This window comes from Phyllostomus discolor, chromosome 7, assembly GCF_004126475.2.
Source record: "Phyllostomus discolor isolate MPI-MPIP mPhyDis1 chromosome 7, mPhyDis1.pri.v3, whole genome shotgun sequence".
Taxonomy (NCBI): Eukaryota; Metazoa; Chordata; class Mammalia; order Chiroptera; family Phyllostomidae; genus Phyllostomus; species Phyllostomus discolor.
The window spans coordinates 136,487,157-136,504,170 of record NC_040909.2 but is presented as its reverse complement, the minus strand read 5'-3'; the positions used below and the strand labels follow the sequence as shown (position 1 = coordinate 136,504,170).

The following is a 17,014-nucleotide window of genomic DNA, read 5'->3' as shown; positions in this document are numbered from 1 at the left end:
GCCACCCTCCAGTCCTCACACTCCGCCCCTGCTGTGCTGAATCGAAGGATTCGGCCGGGGTGGGGGTGGGGGCGGCGCGGGGCAGGACTGGGTTTGATCCACACTCAAAACTGTGCTGGACCTACAGATCCCGTGGGGCTTTCACCCTTTCTGAGCTGGGGCAGAGCAAGAGGCTCCTTTCTCCGCTGGGTTGCCCCTGGGCCCCTCTTCAAAGTTGAACACCCTTCCCCCAGCCACGGGGTGGGGGTTAGCTTCCCCGCCCCCAGGGGTCTGGAAGGACCTTTTACATTTGGCTGCGCCCAGTCCCCTAATTCAGGTGGGCAGCTCCCGACCCCCACGCAGAGACTGAGCATGCTCGAGGCCCCGTGGGCCAGCGAGGCGCGTGGGCGTCGGGCGGGCCGCTGGCGCCCCGCACAGGCCGAACGGGCGCGCGGGCGGGGTTTGGCCGCGGGGCGGCCTGCGGGCACACGCGCAGCGCGGGCGGCGCGCGAGCTGAGGGCCGGGCGGCGGCGGCGGCGACGGCGGCGGGGCGCGCTCTCCAGGCCGCGAGGGCGCGCTGCGCGCTGCGCGCTGCGCCGGGGTCTGGCGCGTCCCGGCGGGGGAAGGAGACGAGCAAGGGCGCCGAGGTGAGCAGAGCCCGCAGGCAGGCTCAGGCGCAGACACAGGCAGTTCCTCTTTGGCAGTGGTGCCGGCGGCTCTGCCCAGGTCCCCGCGTCCACTGGGCTGCCTCCGGGCGGGTTGGCCGGGGCTGCCCGGAGGCCGCGGCCGGGCAGCTGTTGCGCCGAGAGGGGGCAGCTGCGGAGTTCCATAACCATAGCAACGGCATCAGCACCACGGCGGCGGCCGAGGCGAGGGCAGCATCCTCTCGCTCCCCCTTCAGGCAGCCTCGCCGCCAGGGGACCTGAGACCCAGCTCACAGGTGCCCGGGACTCCGCGGGCCACCCACCGCAGCTGCGAGTGTTGGCGGCTGGTGAAGGTGACGAGAGGAGCAAGAGGGACCCGGGAGTGGTGGCCCAGGAGGTGACGGAGGGGAGCCCTGCGGTGGGAGACAGGTAGGTGAGAGCGCTCCGTGTCGGCAGCTGCAAAACTCCTCGGTGGCGGTGACGTTTCTGGAAGCGTGGATGCTCGTTGGATGGCTTTCTATTACTTAACAGGGATTCCGCCGCGAAATGTGGTTTATCCCCTTGGATCTCCCCCAACCTCCCCGTCCTTTGGTGTCGGGCACATCTGGACAGGGCCGGAGAGGGCAGAGGGGGGGGATCTGAAGCCATAGGGGGGGGATCTGGGGTTAATGAGGTGGTCCCCACGGAAGTCCCAGCTGGAGGCTGAGGGAGCTGGTCCAGACCCTGGGTGAGCAGGTTCGAGCGGCCTTTGGTCCTGCTTCCCGGTTTGCAAGAAGACGGTGCAGGGGTGAGCGGGCTGGTGGTAGTGGTTCTGTGATTCAGGTTGACCCAGAGACCCATCTTGCTGTGGCTCCGCTGGGGACAAGGGGAGGGTGGGGGGGTGGTTACTGCAGCTCAGCTATGACATGGACTGGGACCAGAGCTCACAGCAGCCCGCGGTCTGTCCAGTCAGCTTCAAACCCGGCAACTGGAGGGCTGTTTAGACCAGGGAAGGGGGAACTATTGCCATTTCGGGACCCAGGGGTGTCCCTGGGGTTGATGCTGTTATTGCCATTGGCTGGAGGGGGTGGGCGAGAATGGGAATAACATTATAAACTAGCTGTCAGGACGCCCCCTCCCTTTCTCCTCACCTTGTTTCCAGCGACCCCCACCCATGCCGTTGCCAGCGAAACAAGACCACAGGGGCTATGATGACACCCTTCGTCTCCTTGGCCACCCCCAGGACTCTGGCCCCTGGCAGACTACTCCACTTGCAGAGCTGGAGAACGTGCCTCCGTTCTCTGGCTGAGCCAGGGAGGTTTGCTTTCCATCGGGTTCTGTTGCTCTTGACATTAAGAGACGTGTCGGCGCTGAGAGGCGCCCGGGCTGTCCGTGCGGAGGTGTGGGCTGTTGTCCTGGGCTGCAGGCTGGGAGCCAGGGGCCCAGGGCTGGCCCCAGACCCAGCCCAGCAGGGCCAGGGCCTCAGAAGATGATGGAGAAGGGAGGTCAAGTTAGGCGAAGAATTCGGGTCTCAAGGCTGTTGCCTGTGGGTAAGTGGGTCTCTAGGTGATTTCCAGGAGGGGCAGCTGGGGCTCTCTCTTTGCACACCGGCCTCTGGGGACGGGGATCAGCCCCAGTTAAAAGGCCCTGTTCTTTAATTGGGCTTTTAATTTATGCCGTAGCCGGCGGGCATGTGCGCTGCCCAGCATCTCAGCTGGGATTTGTGTCGTCATAAGGAGATGTGGCTGTGATCACACAGATGGGACGGTGCGGAGAAGGGACGCGGAGACACGGATTTGAGTTCTGACCCCATGCCGTACCTGCCGTGTGACCTTGAGCTTCTCCTCCTCCCCGAGACTCCTTTTTCTCATCTGTAGAATGGGGACATGAACGATGCTTGCAGCTTGCCTGCTCGGGTGACAGTCGAGTGGGTGGGGTGATGGATGGGGGGGGCGCTTTTCCAAACCTAAGGTGGCCTGAAGATAAGAGGGATTATCCTTCTTTTTTAAAAAATATATTTTATTGATTATGCTATTACAGTTGTCCCATTTCCCCCCTTCACTCCCCTCCACCCTGTACACCCTCTCCCACCCACTTCCCCCCTTTAGTTCATGTCCATGTGTCATATTTGTAAGTTCTTTAGCTTCTAGTACCCCCTTTCCTCCGATCAGCGAGTCGTTAAGCAGCCGTCAGCTAGGGAAAGGGAGTGGAAACTCTGGCCAGTGACTCACAGCAGGGACGCTGTGCTGGGGTCCAAAGTCCCCTCGGGACACAGAAAGGGGTCTCTGTCAGGGAAACCCAGCATGCCGTCACCCTTGTTTACAAATGGTGAAGGTCAAGGGCTTTGCCGTCAAACACAGTTCTTGTCTAGTCCGGGGACTCAGGGTCTGCTCAGCCGGGGCCGCGCTAAGCACCGGATAGGTCCACAGGAGGGGCACACACTGGGGCTCACTGCAGCGTGCGTGAGGCGGGAACCCTGGACACACAATGGGCCCCTCGTGGGCAGGGTTCACGTTCCTCCAACTTGCTCTGTAGGCCCAGATGTTCACCAGGGGTTGGCCCGGTCGGACCAGATGCTTGTGGCTTGATGGGATCGCCAAGGGGACCGTGACTTTGGACGGAGCCAGGACTGGCTGACAGTGTGTCCTGCCCTTTCATCCCCTGCGCTGATCATGCTGGTCTCTCCCCGCAATGACCAACTCTCACTTCCCTTCGCTGCCCAAATTCACATGCCCCTTCCTCCGGGAAGCCTTCCTGTCTCTCTCCCCTCTGCTCCCAGAGCTCTGCAGACCAGCTCTGTGACAGCCTGTGCTGTGTCGTGTTGACATTGCTTGCACCCAGGCCTGTCCCCTCTCTAGAGTTCAGATGTCCTGAGGACAGGAACCCCACCCCCCCATTCCTCTGTGGCAGTGGCCCCAGCAGCTGGTGCATGCTCACCTGTGCCCTCAGAACGCCCAGCAGGCCCGGAGAGTGCTGGCCTGCTGAAGCAGAGGAAGGAAAACAAGAATGCATGTGTTGCCTTCAAATGCTCACTTTCTCTCAACTGGGTATTTTGGAATAGCTGTAATCCAGTGTTGAATGGCCTTCGCGTAACATTTGCTGAAAGCATCTGATGGAAGATTTTAAACTTTAAAATGCATTTCCCTGCCTTCCATTCCCTGAGTTCAGCCCAGTGCGATGGAAAAGCTCCGAGGGTAGACCCAGAAAGCCTCAGTTGGGGTCCCGGCTCCGAGGGGGCCTGGGCGGAGGACACTTGATTCTCTTGTCCCCCCATTTCCTCGTTTGGGAAACATGGCTGGTCACACCACCCCCCAGGGAGGCCGAGGGCTGGAGTGGCTGCATAGGCGGTGCAAGAAATTTCACAAACTGCAAAATACTCTAGCCAAAAAATCGTTTATTTTTCTTGTCTTTTTTTTATTGTCCTAAAAAAGTAAGCACACTCTCCCTGTCTGATGGACGCAGCATCAGACGGGACGGGCGGGGGACCCTGGCTGCTCTGCTTCTGGCTCCGCCCACTCGGCCGCCACCCGCCTCCTCTGGACTCCATGACCACGGCCTGCCGAGATGGGCCGGGAAGGTGCGCATCCAGAAAGGTGCCGTGCCTGGCACTGAGCACATGACATGTGCGAATTCCAAATTATAGATCAGATAAAATGGCCAATGATAAGAGACTCCGGAAGTTTTTGAAATGCCCCAAATGCATTTTCTCCCTTTAGTTTACCTGCCTCTGAGAGACAGAGCAAGAAAGCAGTAAGAAGGGAGCAGTGGACCCCTTGCCAACAGCCCCGTCTGTGAGACACCACAGAGGGTACAAGACGCTAAAGATTTTGCTACGGGAACTGAGGCCTCCCCCCAAGCTCCGACACTGCCTGCTCACAGGCCTGGTGCCCTGGCCTCCCCACCTTCCTGGGCCTTAGTTTCCATACCCATCCCTGTCCTGGATGGTGTCAGTGGCCCCAGCCAGCTCCGTTTTTCCGTGTGTCCACACACCAATCTGTGTCGCTCCTCCCCGAGGTTCCATCCGTAGCCCTCAGGTTGCCCTGGGCTCAGAACTCATCCCCGGTCCACCTCTACCCTCCGATGCACCAGGGGCCCACATCCCTACCTCCAAATTTCTGACCCTTTTGGAACCATCCCCAGTCTGGAGGGCCAGCATGTCCGAGAGGACCCTGGGACATAGGGGGTGTTGACCACTCTGAGCCACCTCTACTGGTCCCGGCACTGTGCTCTCCTGACCCCCCGTTCCGCTGCTCCACCCGTCCTGGGAGATCACCGTCATTCAGGTTTCACCACACCGGAGGGGTGAAGCCCGACCTCACCCGAGAGCTGGAGGGAGTTCATGGCCATCCTGAGTACTCACTGGCCTTCCCAGACGCTGGCCACCCCGTGGCACCGAGCGTCTCTGCTCAGTCAGAAGTCATTTGGAGGTGCCTGCGCAGACCCCAGGAGCGGCTGGGTGGGGCGTCTCAGCATCGCTGCGGAAACTGGCGCCAGGGCCCAGGGCCCTCGGCCTTGGGGGCCTGGGAGGCGCGGTGGCGTGCCCTTGCAGGGACTGCACCAGCAGCCTGCCGTGTGTCCCTCCTCCTGCCAGACCCTGGGAGCCAGTGGTGAGCAGGCCCATTCTCCCCGTCCTCACAGATGGCAGGACTCCTTAGGACTGAGTGACAGTCCACTGTGTGTGCAGACCGCACTTGGGTCCACGAGCCCGCTGCAGGACGCCGGGGTTGCGGCCACGTCTCGGCCGTGGAGATGGCGGCTGCGCCCGGGCGTCTCTGCGAGGAGCCTGGGGTCTCTGTGAGATCCGGGCTGCAGCGCCTTCGGGTAAACGCCCAGAGGCGGGATTGCCAAGTTACACGGCAGTTGCATTTTTAATTTTTGAGAAACCTTCATCCTGTTTTCCACAGTGACTGCGCCAATTTGTGCTTCCATCAACAATGTGCTAGAGATCCCTGTCTTCCACATCCTCACCGATTTTTCTTTTACTTAAAAAATAATTAACACGGAGCATCCTGACAGGTGTGAAGCGATATCTCAATGCGGGCTGGCGTCTCCCTGATGGTGGGGGACATCCTTCCAGGGAGCTGGTGGCTCTTCGCAGGTGTGCTTTGGCAATGCGCCTGGTCACAGACTTCGGCTGTTTCTCAGCTGGGTCATTTTTACTCGTATGGAGTTGTGTCTTACACGTTTTGGACATGAACCCCTTATCGGACATCTGGTTTGCAAATATTCCCTCCCATGTCACAGGTGCCTCTGCACCCTGTTGATGGCTTTCTTGGCTGTGCAGAAGCTTTTAAGCTTGATGGAGTAGCATTTTGTTTCTTTGTTTGTTTTTGTTTCCTGTGCTTTTGGTGTTCTATGGAAAAAAAAAATAATCACCCAGATGATGGCAAGGGGCGTTTCCCTGTTTTCCTAGTTTTTCAGCTTCAGGCCTTGGGTTTAAGCCTTTGATCCATTGTGAGTGGATTTTCGTGTATGGGTGAAGCTAATAGTTCCATTTGACTCTTTTGCATGTAGCTACCCATTTTCCCCAACACCGTTTATTGAAGAGACTATCTTTTCTTCACTGCGTGGCCTTGGCACCTTTGCTAAAGACCAGCTGACCGAACACGCGTGTGCTTATTCCTGGGCTCTCTCTTCTCCACCGCACGGGTCTGTGTGTCTGTTCCCGCGTCAGTGCCACACCGTTTTGACGACCGTATCTTTGTAGTGTAATTCGATACCAGGGAGCGGGGTGCCTCTGGCTTTGTCCACCAGTGGAAAGGTCTCAAACTGGGAAATGATGGGTACAGGTAGGCGTTTTGGATTCTGGTGGCAGCGTGGAGACTGGAGCGCCTTGCGGGGAAGTAAGAAGGGGGCTGAGAGACGTGGTGGGGGGCTTCCAGGTAGATGGGAGTGATGACGGCCCCCACCAAGGCGAAGGTGCTGGGGATGAAGATGATGGAACAAAGCCGAGGAATGCAAAGGCGGCAGAGTGGTGGCAAGCTCCGGATGACTCATCCTGCAGCGTCTAATAAACAGGGAGGGACCAGGGATGCCTCTGAGTTGGGCGACTTGATCTGATGGATTGTCCTTGTTCGTGCTCCTGGGCCTGGGGACACAGGGGACAGACCAGATCTCGAGGGGGAAACGGTGAATTCCGTTTTGCATGAGAAGAGCTTTCGCTCGCTGAGGCCATCCGTGCACACTGTAGGGACCTAGAGATACCGGTCAAGCTCAGAAGAGAGTTCTTGGCTGAACCTGTGGACTTAAGGAACCCCCTAAGCCAGCACAGAGGTGCTCGCTGAGAGTGTGCAGAGGACCTGACCACCCAAGGGAGCAGTGTGGAGTGAGGGTGCAGAAGGTCCTTCTAGCCTCTGCCTATCCAAAAAAAAAAAAAAAAAAAAAGACGAAAGCCACACACCCTATAGCTCGCTCTTGCCTTGAGGACTTCTCCCTTCCCTTCATCTCCACACCTTTGGCCAGGATGAGCTGCCCCTGGTTTTTCCAGGGTCCCTCCCTCCTTCAGGTCTCCTCTTCCTAGAGGCCCCCCTGGACCGCTGGCCTCCTGAGCCCCTTCCAGCCCCCGGCCACGGAGCCCGCTCGCGCTTGCTTCACCGTGTCCCTCGCCACATCCGTGTCTGTGACGTTACGACAGGGGGCTCGTTTCCTTCTTTATCGGCCGTCTCCTCCGCAGGCCGGTCCGCTCCCCGGAACAGGGCCTTTGCCCTGTTTGCAGCCGCACCCAGCAGCTTGGAACAGCCCCCGCCCTCCGTGAGCATGCAGATGATTTCTCTCCAAGCACGTATGGCAGAAGTCATGCCGGAGGTCTTCAATAACGGGGACAATTAATTAAATAAGCTGGGCCTGTGCCGGTGCGTCGGGAGCTCCTGGTCGGAAGGAGGGCTTCAGTTCGGGGACAGACGCACGGGGGCCGTGGCCGCTGCTCCGCCTCCTCCCGGAACAGTCTGTCCGTCCTCTCCTCCCAGCCAAGCCTGATGAATGCCTTTCAATGAAATGAAAGGGACACGTCCCTCCGGGGACACGGCTGGGGACAGCCTGAGGAGTGCGGCGGCCGGCTCCCACCTGCCGAGCTGTGGCGACTGCGGAGAAGGGTGTTCAGCTCTCCGCTGGGGAGCGGCGGGGCCGCGAGCAGGACATGTCCGGTGCGGCGCCCCGCTGTCCTGTGTAATCCGGAGATAACAGCAAGGTTCGGGGCGGTTGTTCTTCACCTTAATCATCTCAGGGGTCCCTCGAAGCATCTAACGAAGTCTGCAGTCACTCTGTAAGAAAAAAGACCAATGCATCAGAGGGGTTTGGGGTCCCAGGAAGGCCTCTCCCGGCCCCTGCCTCAGGATGCCTGCTCTCGGAGCCTGCAGACCCCCTGCCCCCGCCCCCACAGGGCAGCGTAGCCTCTGGTGAAGCCTGAGATAGCGGGTGTGCAGGACGCACGAGGCAACTCTCGTGGAAATGGAAGAGGGCCGTATAGACAAATCCCAGTTCTGGGTGGAGTGACCAACATTTATTTGGGGCGACTGTTCCAGTTCGAACACGGAAAGTCTTGCATGCAGGGAAGCCCCTCACCTGGACAGGCCAGGTTGGCAGGTCACCCTCGCCTGACCTTTGTTGGCCGAGTGGCTGGGGGGTACCTGGCCTCCGTGGAGTGATCCTACCTGTCTGCGGTCCTGAGGGGGAGGGCTGCATCCTCCGTCCTGAGACGTGGGCCCTGAAGGGGCTCCTGTGTGAGTGCCTGAGGGGGTGCTGCTCTCCGTGAGGGTCTCAGAGTTGCTGGGGGGTGGGGGCAGAGAACACGGGGGAGAAGACAGGCATGCATGGGGGCGTGGCCTCACGTTGTCCCAGCCTGACTGCGCCAGGGGGGCCCAGGCGAGCAAGGCCCCATGTGTCCTCCACCCTGAGACAAGTCCTCCATGGCCGTGAACCTGACCCCGGGAGGCACACCCGCCCAGGCTTTTCTGGGCAGGGCAGCTCCTCCCCGCTGAGCGAGATTTTCAGGAGAGCAGGGCAACGATGGGTCCCCAGCCAGCACGGCCATGGAGTGACGCAGCAGAGTGACGAGCCCCACACCAGCCTGGTGGGGGCGTGGTGCTCGGGGCCAGACGCCAGTCGTGTCCACCGCGTTTTCTTTGGTTTCCCATGCGGGCCCCCAAGTCTCCCTTTAAGACAAAGGAACTCCCCCACAGCTGCTTCCTCGGGGCCATGACATTCGGGCATGCCACGCCCTGAGTGTCTGTGCCCCAAGGGGGTCACAGAAATGCACTGAGCAGAGGTCGCCCTAAGCTTTGCAGTGCTTGGAGTCCAAGGGGCCCTACTGCCGATTCCGGTCTCGATTTGGCCCCACCTTCTCCGGCTCGTCTCCTAAAGCGCCATCGGACGGGTGGCAGTGGGGTGCCAGCCGCTTCGGTACCCACCGGCCAGCCTGCCCTGCACTGCACCAGCCTCACCTTCTTCTGTCACCCACGAGCAAGCTGCTGCTCGTCGGCCATCATGCCGGCGCCCGGGGCTTGGTGTTCCTCCCCCCACAGGTCCCACCATTGTCTTGGAGGCCCTCCGAGTTCAGCGCAGTGACCCTGCGGCACATGGGCCGGCCTGCGTCACCTGGGCCAGCTGTTCCCCCCTCCACGCAGCTGCGTGTACATGCGCTCCGAGAGTGATGCACGAGGATTTCCACTCCCACATCGCACTCCTTCCCGCCACCCATGGGCCACGGCCTCCCCTCTCAGCCTGTGCGCTGCGCCTCCCCGGCGTGGTCATTCTGGGCTTCTGCGGGAAGCCCTGGCCGGTGAGCCCTCCCCCATCCGTCTCTCCTGCACTGGCTCCCTTTTTGGGACCCCCTCCTGGCTCTGGTCTGTGCGGTCCTCTTCCCCGTAACCCAGACGTCACCCCGGTTTCTCTCCAGGTCATGGTCATCGTATGGCACCTGACCTGTCCCGACCTTAGCGTCTTTAACTCTCGTAATGGGCAACCCACTAGGGAGTTCGAATGACAATCCAATGAAAAAATACATAAATCAAATTGATAGAGTCCATTGTCACACTGGGTCCCCGGTAGTGGAGATGCATCAGCGTTGACTCTGATTGAAGACCGGAGCCCGTATTCGTGGGCTCCGAGGCGGGTGAGGCTGGCGTTCTGCTGTGAGAACTGAGCCAGTTGGGGAGACCCTTCCTTGAAGGGACCCTCTCCAGGGGGTGGGCTGAGGGGCCCTCCGGGGCCGAGGGCTGAGGTCGTGGGTGCAGGGACTCTGGAGGTGTCCGTGCCTGAGGACTCGCGGGGGGGGGGGGGGATGCCAAGGCACGAGGACCCTAAACAGTGACTCGCGCTCCCATGTGACAGTGACTCCTCGTCAGGAAGATCTGAGTGACGGTCTGAGAACTCCGCTGAAGGGCGGCAGGGGCGTAGACATTCTAAAATAAGTTACACCGGAAATGGCTGCAATTAAATATAAAAGCACTTGCCATTTTAAGGACTTGGTGTAAGTTTTCTGAAAAATTCCTCCCTGGGTGCACCGTCATGGCTGAGGTGTCACGGCGGGCAGAGGGAAGGGAGGCGACGGCGGAACCCGGGTGCTGTGGAGTCTTGTTGATGTTAAAGCAGCATATAAAATGCACTGAGAACAAATTGCCTTTTTCTTTTAGTTTGTTTAAAGGAAATATTTAAAGATAAGACTATCGTTGGAATCCTGTGCTCTAGGTAGAGTAGCAAGCTTGGTATTTTAATGTGCCAGCCTGTGTTTGCCTTTTGGGAGAATAAAATGAATATTAATATAATTGCTTCCGATAATAGAATGAGATTCCCTTCAAAAGCACGCGGGCACTGGAAACAAAAAGAGGTCAGAAATCCTCTTTAAGTGACCGGCTGGGGCTGCGTTCCGTGGTGGTGCGTGGGCGAGGGGAGGCACCTACTGTGTGAGAGCGGCCGTAGTAAGTCCTTTTCCTGGTGCCGGTTTCACTCATTCTTCACGTGGGGCCCCCACGAGCCCTGTGGGAAGCTGAGGGGACCGAGGCCCAGAGAGGGACAATGATCAGGTCACGGTCCCGCAGCCAGCAAGGGTGGGAGGCCAAAGCTGACCCCAAATCCATCTGGTCTGGACGCGTATTTCTTCTCGGCCTCCCTGGCGGCGGCCCTGCCGAAGGGCGTCTCGACTTCAGCCATCTGTTGCAAAAGCAAAACAAAACTCAGAAACTACCCAGTCAAAAATAAGTGGCTTTTAACCACTCAGCGGTGTGGGTCTGGGCAGTGGGTGAGCTTTGTCTGGCTTGAGATGGGAAAGGGGTGAAGAGGGGGGTGCTGGCCGACCCTTCCCGTGAGGCCTTCCCCCTGCGTCACTGATTCTGAAACACGCAGGAAGGACGCCTTGTAGACTCGGGAGCCCGCGCAGGTGCGGTGGGGGGCGGGGGAAGAAAAGAACCCAGGGCAGTCTGTGCCCTCCCTCCTCATTCGGGGAAATAATCGACCTTTTAGATGTTTGCCTTTCTGCTTTATACTTTGTTGACTACCTGGAACCAAAGTGCAAGGAAACACATCCACTGCAGTCACAGACCTGTCTTCTCTTCTGCGTTTGTGTGGCTTAACTGAGGTCCCCCTGGGCCTGTTGACTCAAAATCCAGTGAGTGATGTATGTGTCCAACGCCTGGGACGTCAGTGTAACGTATTATGTGGATCTAACTTAAAGTCAGTATGTTCCTCGGAGATGCATCTCACTTCAAGCTGAGACCGAGGCCGGGCTGGCCCCTGGCGGCCTGCGTGGGTTGGGGGGGGGGCTTAGTCACGGCCGCAACGGAGCAGATGCGTCGGGCTGGGCGTCTCCTTTGCAGACAGTCTTGGGTTCCTGGTTGTGGAGGCCCGTGGAGTAGTTTTCAACTTTCTATTCATGGTGCTTGGAACACAGTCTCATTGGACCCAAGTTAATCTAAGCTCCTAGGTGCAGGCACTATCTTGGCATGGGTTTTGTAGGAAACCGAAGGAAAATGCAGTTTATTGAGTTGTGGGGTGAATGGGTAAGTGGGTGGGTGGATGGATGGATGGATGGATGGACAGATGAGTGGATAGATGAACTGGTATTGTTTATATCAAGGGAGTAAAAACATTTAACCAAGCTGGGTGGATGGACACATGAGCAGGTGGATGGGTGGGTGGTCGGTGGGTAGGTGGATGGATGAGTGGATGGATGAATTGGTGGGTGGGCAGATGGATGGATGAGTGAGTGGATGGATGGGTGGGTGGGTGGATAGGTAGATGCATGGATGAACAGGTGGATGGATGGGCAGTGGGTGGATAGGTGGATGGATGAATTGGTGGGTGGGTGGATGGATAGATGAGTGAGTGGATGGATGGGTGGGTGGGTGGATAGGTGGATGGATGAGTGGATGGATGAATTGGTGGGTGGGTGGATTAGCAAGTGGGTGGATGAGCGAGTGGATGGATGGGTGGGCGGGTGGATGGGTGGATGGGTGGATGAATGGATGGATGAGCAGATGCATGAAGTGGCAGGTGGGTGGACAGATGGGTGAGCAGCTAGATGGATGGGTGGAAGGCTGGTCAGTGGACGTGGAAAGAATAAAAACACATTTGTAAAGGCATGGCTACCCAGGGCACTCTACTCGCTGGTGGGAATGCAGAGTGAAGAGACCCAGTGCGAGTGGCCAGGAGGACAGACTCCGAAGCCAGCTAACTGGATTATATCCTGCCTCCACCAGTAGCCCCTGTCAAGGTCCCTGACCTGCTTGGGCCTGAGTTCTCTCACCAGCAAATGGTGGTGACACTGTCCCTGCTCACTGTCCCATGAACACTCCCAGGCGTGAGCTGCTGTCATCACTAAGGAACCTGGGGCCAGCTGTGTAACTTGCAGGGACTGGTGCAAAATGAAAATGAAAATTGTTATTTATATCAAGATGGTAAAAGAGCATTGGGCCAAGTTTGGGGTTCTTCTCGGCCAGGTGTCGGGCCCCATGTGACTGCATAGGCCAGGTACTTATAAAACCAGCCCCGGCAGGACCAGCTTTCTCCAGAATCCCACAGCCATCCGGGAGGGAAGGCAGTTCTCCAGCGGGTTTCTGAGGCTCTTTCTGTCCGTGCCCCTGGCTCTGTCCCCTGCCCTTCTCCATGCCACGGAGGGACCCTCTGCACCATGGCCCTTCCCCACACCTTTGGGAACGAGGTAGGTGTCAGCTCCACAGCCCACGGTCATGCCCCCTCTGCTGAGATGGCATTTGTCCCCCCTTCAGTCTGAGAATCTCCGGTGCACCTCTCTGTCACCAGTTAAGCCTGAACTCTGGTGTGGAATGGACTGCCCATTCCCCCTGCTGGTCACCTGGCCTGTGCAGACGCACGTCCATCATGGAACTGGTGGATTTCACATTCTCCTGTGGACTCTGAGCTCCACTGGGGCAGGGACGTCACCTGCTAACCTTGTCTGCTTGCCAGTGTCTGGCTATTCCATGTGCCCTTGGGAAGCCAGCCGTGGGTGGCCCCGGCACTGTCGGGCTCAGTCCCGTGGCAAGGCCGTGGTTCTGGCAGCCGGTTGTTCCAGCATGGACACCCGACATAGCCGGAGGAGGGCACGCGAACAGACCCTGGGTTGGATGGGACAGAGCAGGAGGTTAAATGCAACCAAGCGGAGGGGCTGTCATTCAGTGCACGAGCAGAGGCTGGCTAGGTTTGAAGCCGCGCAGCTGGGCAGACAGCGTGGAATTCAGCCTCAAAGGGCTGGACTCCCACGACTGGTCCGAAGGCTCCCAGCCTGAGCTCTGGTCCGCTGCACAGAATGGGGCAGCCGTCCACGCTTCGCCTGGACCCTGCCCTGCTGGTCTGTGCTGCGTCCCATGCCCACCCCGACACACCCAGTGGTGATGCGCCAACCGAGGGACCTGGAGGTGAAAAGGAGAGCACTGGGGTTTGGGAAGTGCTGGCCCGGATTCCACTCTGCCAGTCACTAGCTCCGACTTGGGAAACTAGTTTAACTCTTCGGAGCCTGTTTCTTCTCCCAGAGAACAGAGAGAAGCCGACCACTTTTCTCATGGTTGGCCTGGATGGCTAAGGAATAGACCTACTGCCTGCACGGCCCTTAACAAAAGCCCGACCTCGGGCGAACGATTTGAGAAAGATTAGCTTATCGGGCTGTGAAGGAAATTTCACCCCACACAAATTACGTGCCGAGCACCGTGCTCCCTGCGGGGGGCGCTGTGCAGGCCGACACAGACTCGGCCCCTCTCTCCCGGAATTGATATGTTTCCAGTGGGCAGAGTGGGGAGAGGCCAGAAGCAACAGGCAGGGGTTTCTCTCTGTTTTCCTCCCCCAGACAACGCACTTGAGCACTCTTTGAATGTGCGCATTCATTCAACACACAGGCGAACCTTTCCCCAGGCCGGTCACTGCACGTGGACTTCCTTAGGCCGTCTTCACAACAGATAATGTTTTTACAACCGATCAGAGAACAAAGCGAAAGCGTCCCTACGCATCCCTTTGCGCCGAGGCAGCGTCTGGAGTGCAGAGAGGCCGGGTGGCCGGCCCGAACTCACACAGATACTGAGTCTCCGAACCCAGATTCCGGCCGAGTCCAGCTGATCCCCAAGCCCTTTCCTGGGGCTTAGCTGCCCCGCCGAGGCGCCCCCTCACGCTCACGGCACCGGGTGAACGTGGACAGGGTCCCCATGTTGAAGATGAGAAGGGACGGAGGCATAAATCCTCCTGTTTTCTCCTGCTGGGCTTTCTTCCACTTAGAAGTAATTTCTCTTTCTCTCCAGTTCTTTCTCTGGACCTCTCCTTCCCCTGCTGATTTCTCTCACCGGTACTTGGTGTCATTCTCTCTTTTAGTAGAAGGATGTGTCTGTGTGTTTTTCTTCCCTATTCAACTGTGGGCAGTGTGAAGACGGCATCCACTTCACGGCCCGTCCCTGCCCCCAGTGCTGTCCTACCATCGGTGTCCAGGGAGTGTTTGTAGCATTTCATTGTTCAGTCGGGGTTTCCTTGTACAGCTGGAAGCCCACAGCCCACAGAACTAGGGTGAGCCCACGGAGCCCAGCACAGATGTCGGAACCAGTTGGGTCAGAATGCTGCTGGGGCTCCGGTGTCCCTGGGAGCCGCCAGCACAGGCGGGGAGAGCTGACCGCCAAGCCAGGCTCCCCAAGCTCAGCACCAGCTGTGAACGGCCACTCCCGGCTCTCCAGCCCTCACCGGGCTCCAGAGAGGCCCCGGGGACGGGCTGCAGGAAGATGAGATGTTCAAGAACGGCCAGTCCAGCGCTCAGCTCCCAGGGGCCCGCGGCCAGCAGACCCAGCTGAGAGCTGCATTGTTTAGCCTTGTTTATTATTAGCCCAGTGCTGCCTGCACAGCTGGTCCCGCTGAGAACTGCCTCGGGGTGTCCCGGCCCCGGGCTGTCGCTGTGCTCAGAAACAGACTGTCTCAGGCAGGCACAGAGCCTGCCCGAGCGGGAGAGCTCCGGGGGACACGCGGCAGCAGTTATTCCGGTGGGAAGAGCAGGTGCAGAGCGGTACCACTTGATGTGCGTTATTTTGGGCTAGGACCTCAGAGCGCTTTATCATTGAGCGCCGAGAATAAAGGACCTGGGATTCATTTCATTTATCCATCCAGAAAGCATTGCTGGGGGCCGTCCCTTGGGCCAAGCGCGGCGCTGAGGATACGGAGATACAATTGTCACCTTCACGATCACGGTTGTCGTTCCCCCAGTGCCGAAGTTTACGGAACGTGTTTCAGCGGGCGCGATGTTGGGCGCTGCGGCGCCTGACCGTGTTTCATCCGGAGGGCGCTGTACTCCAGGGACGCCGCTACACACGTTGTTCCTCACACGCCTGGCCCGTTGGGGGCGGCCCTGTGTCCATCTCTATTTGGCAGATAAGTTTTGCAGAGAAGATAAAGGCCACGGCCTCAGGAGGCAGAGGGAGCAGGCAGGGTTAGCCCTCAAACGCACGCGGAGGGCCCGACCCCGGCGGCTGGCCCGGCGGTGGGGCTGAGCCTGCGGGAGGGAAGGACGTTTGCCGACTCCTTGCCCCGGGCGCTTTCAGCGGCGGGCTACCGGCTCGCCGGGGAGGCGTTCCTGGGAGTGGGGTGCCTGGGTCAGAGTTTTCATTTGGAAGTAATTTCCGGGCTCTGTGGTGGCCCGACTAGCCAGGGCCAGGGGGGACCCGCATGCTAGGAGGGACACCGGTTTTCGTTCGCCTGTTGTTAGTGAGTGGGCTGTATGGTTACCGCCGTCTTAGGTTCACCGCGAGGCGGAGCAGGGAGTACGGAGATCTCTGGCGGACGCCCCCCCCCCCTCCCCACGTCTCCTTTGGGGCCAGCGTCCCATCCCCCTGCGTCAGCGCCCCGCCCCCCGGTGGGCGTCTCTGACATTTGATGCGCGGACTCTGACGTGTTCCGATCACCGAGGCCCACAGTTCACTGCAGGTCCTCCCGGCGGCGTGTGGTCTGTGGGTTTGGATGAATGTGTGACTGTGGGCCTCTACGGCTCCTCTCACCCGGCCCTGCTGAGCCCTGACCTCTTGGCCGTCTCCGTAGTGGGACCTTTTCCAGAATGGCGCAGAGCCGTGATCACACAGTAGGTGGGCTTCTCGGGTGGGCTTCTTTCACTGCCTGAGACACGCGTGCATCCCCTTCAGGTCGTTGTCAGTTGAACGGCGGACACTCGCCAACACCCTGGGGACCGAGAGCGAGCAAGCCAGCCCTCCCTCTCACAGACTCTGGTTTAGGGGAGGAAGGCAGAAATTTAGAAAGAAAACACAAATAGGAAGAAGAGCAGTGAAACAAAACACGGCAGCGGGTGCAGAGACGTGCTGACCTAACAGAGCGGTCAGGGTGCCGTGTCTGGTCCGAGGACGTTGGACAAAGACCCGCACGCACGGGGAGGAGGGAGCCGTAGGGAATGCCCAGGATGTGCTGGTCCCTGCAGTCACCCCTTGACCTTCGGCCGTCTGTCCCTGGAGCCAGTGAGAGAGGCGGCATTACTCGTGTGCTTGCAGCAGAGGACCCGGGGTCCCGCCGTTGTGGTGGAGCTGGGCTGGGACGGAGTGGGAGGTCTGCACTCCGGGCTCTGACATCTGCAGCAGCAGCCTCTGCCAAGGGCCCGGGGAGCACAGGCCACGTGCTGTCCGCAGGGCAGACGCGACTCCGTGTCCCGTGCAGGAGGAATCGGAGCTGACGCCGCTCCCCGGAGCGCGGGCAAGGGTTCTGCAACCCTCAGAAAGAGGCGCTACATCTCTGCCAAGTGTTGCCTGCGACAAGCCGATGGCGTCAAATGGCACCGGACACTAACGCCTGAAATACTGATCGCTGTGGAACGTGCCGAGCGCGTCCGTCCCACGGCCGTCGGTGGCGAAGCCCCGTGGGGTCGGCCCGTCCTGGACACAGCTCCTTCCGCCTGTGGTTTCCTGCGCCCTTCCCCGTGCGCAGGAGGGACCCAGAAG

The 17,014-nt window shown here is 59.3% G+C and overlaps 1 protein-coding gene across 1 annotated transcript in view; it reads left to right on the top strand.

The window, feature by feature from the left end:
• The first annotated feature begins 973 nt into the window (after window positions 1-973).
• The window catches only part of FAM135B (family with sequence similarity 135 member B), a 143,670-nt gene continuing 127,629 nt past the window's right edge, over window positions 974-17,014 (top strand). Inside the window, exon 1 of the mRNA XM_028533975.2 lies at window positions 974-1,052. The gene's annotated coding sequence lies outside the window, so the exon portion shown is untranslated. The remainder of the gene's footprint in view (window positions 1,053-17,014) is intronic.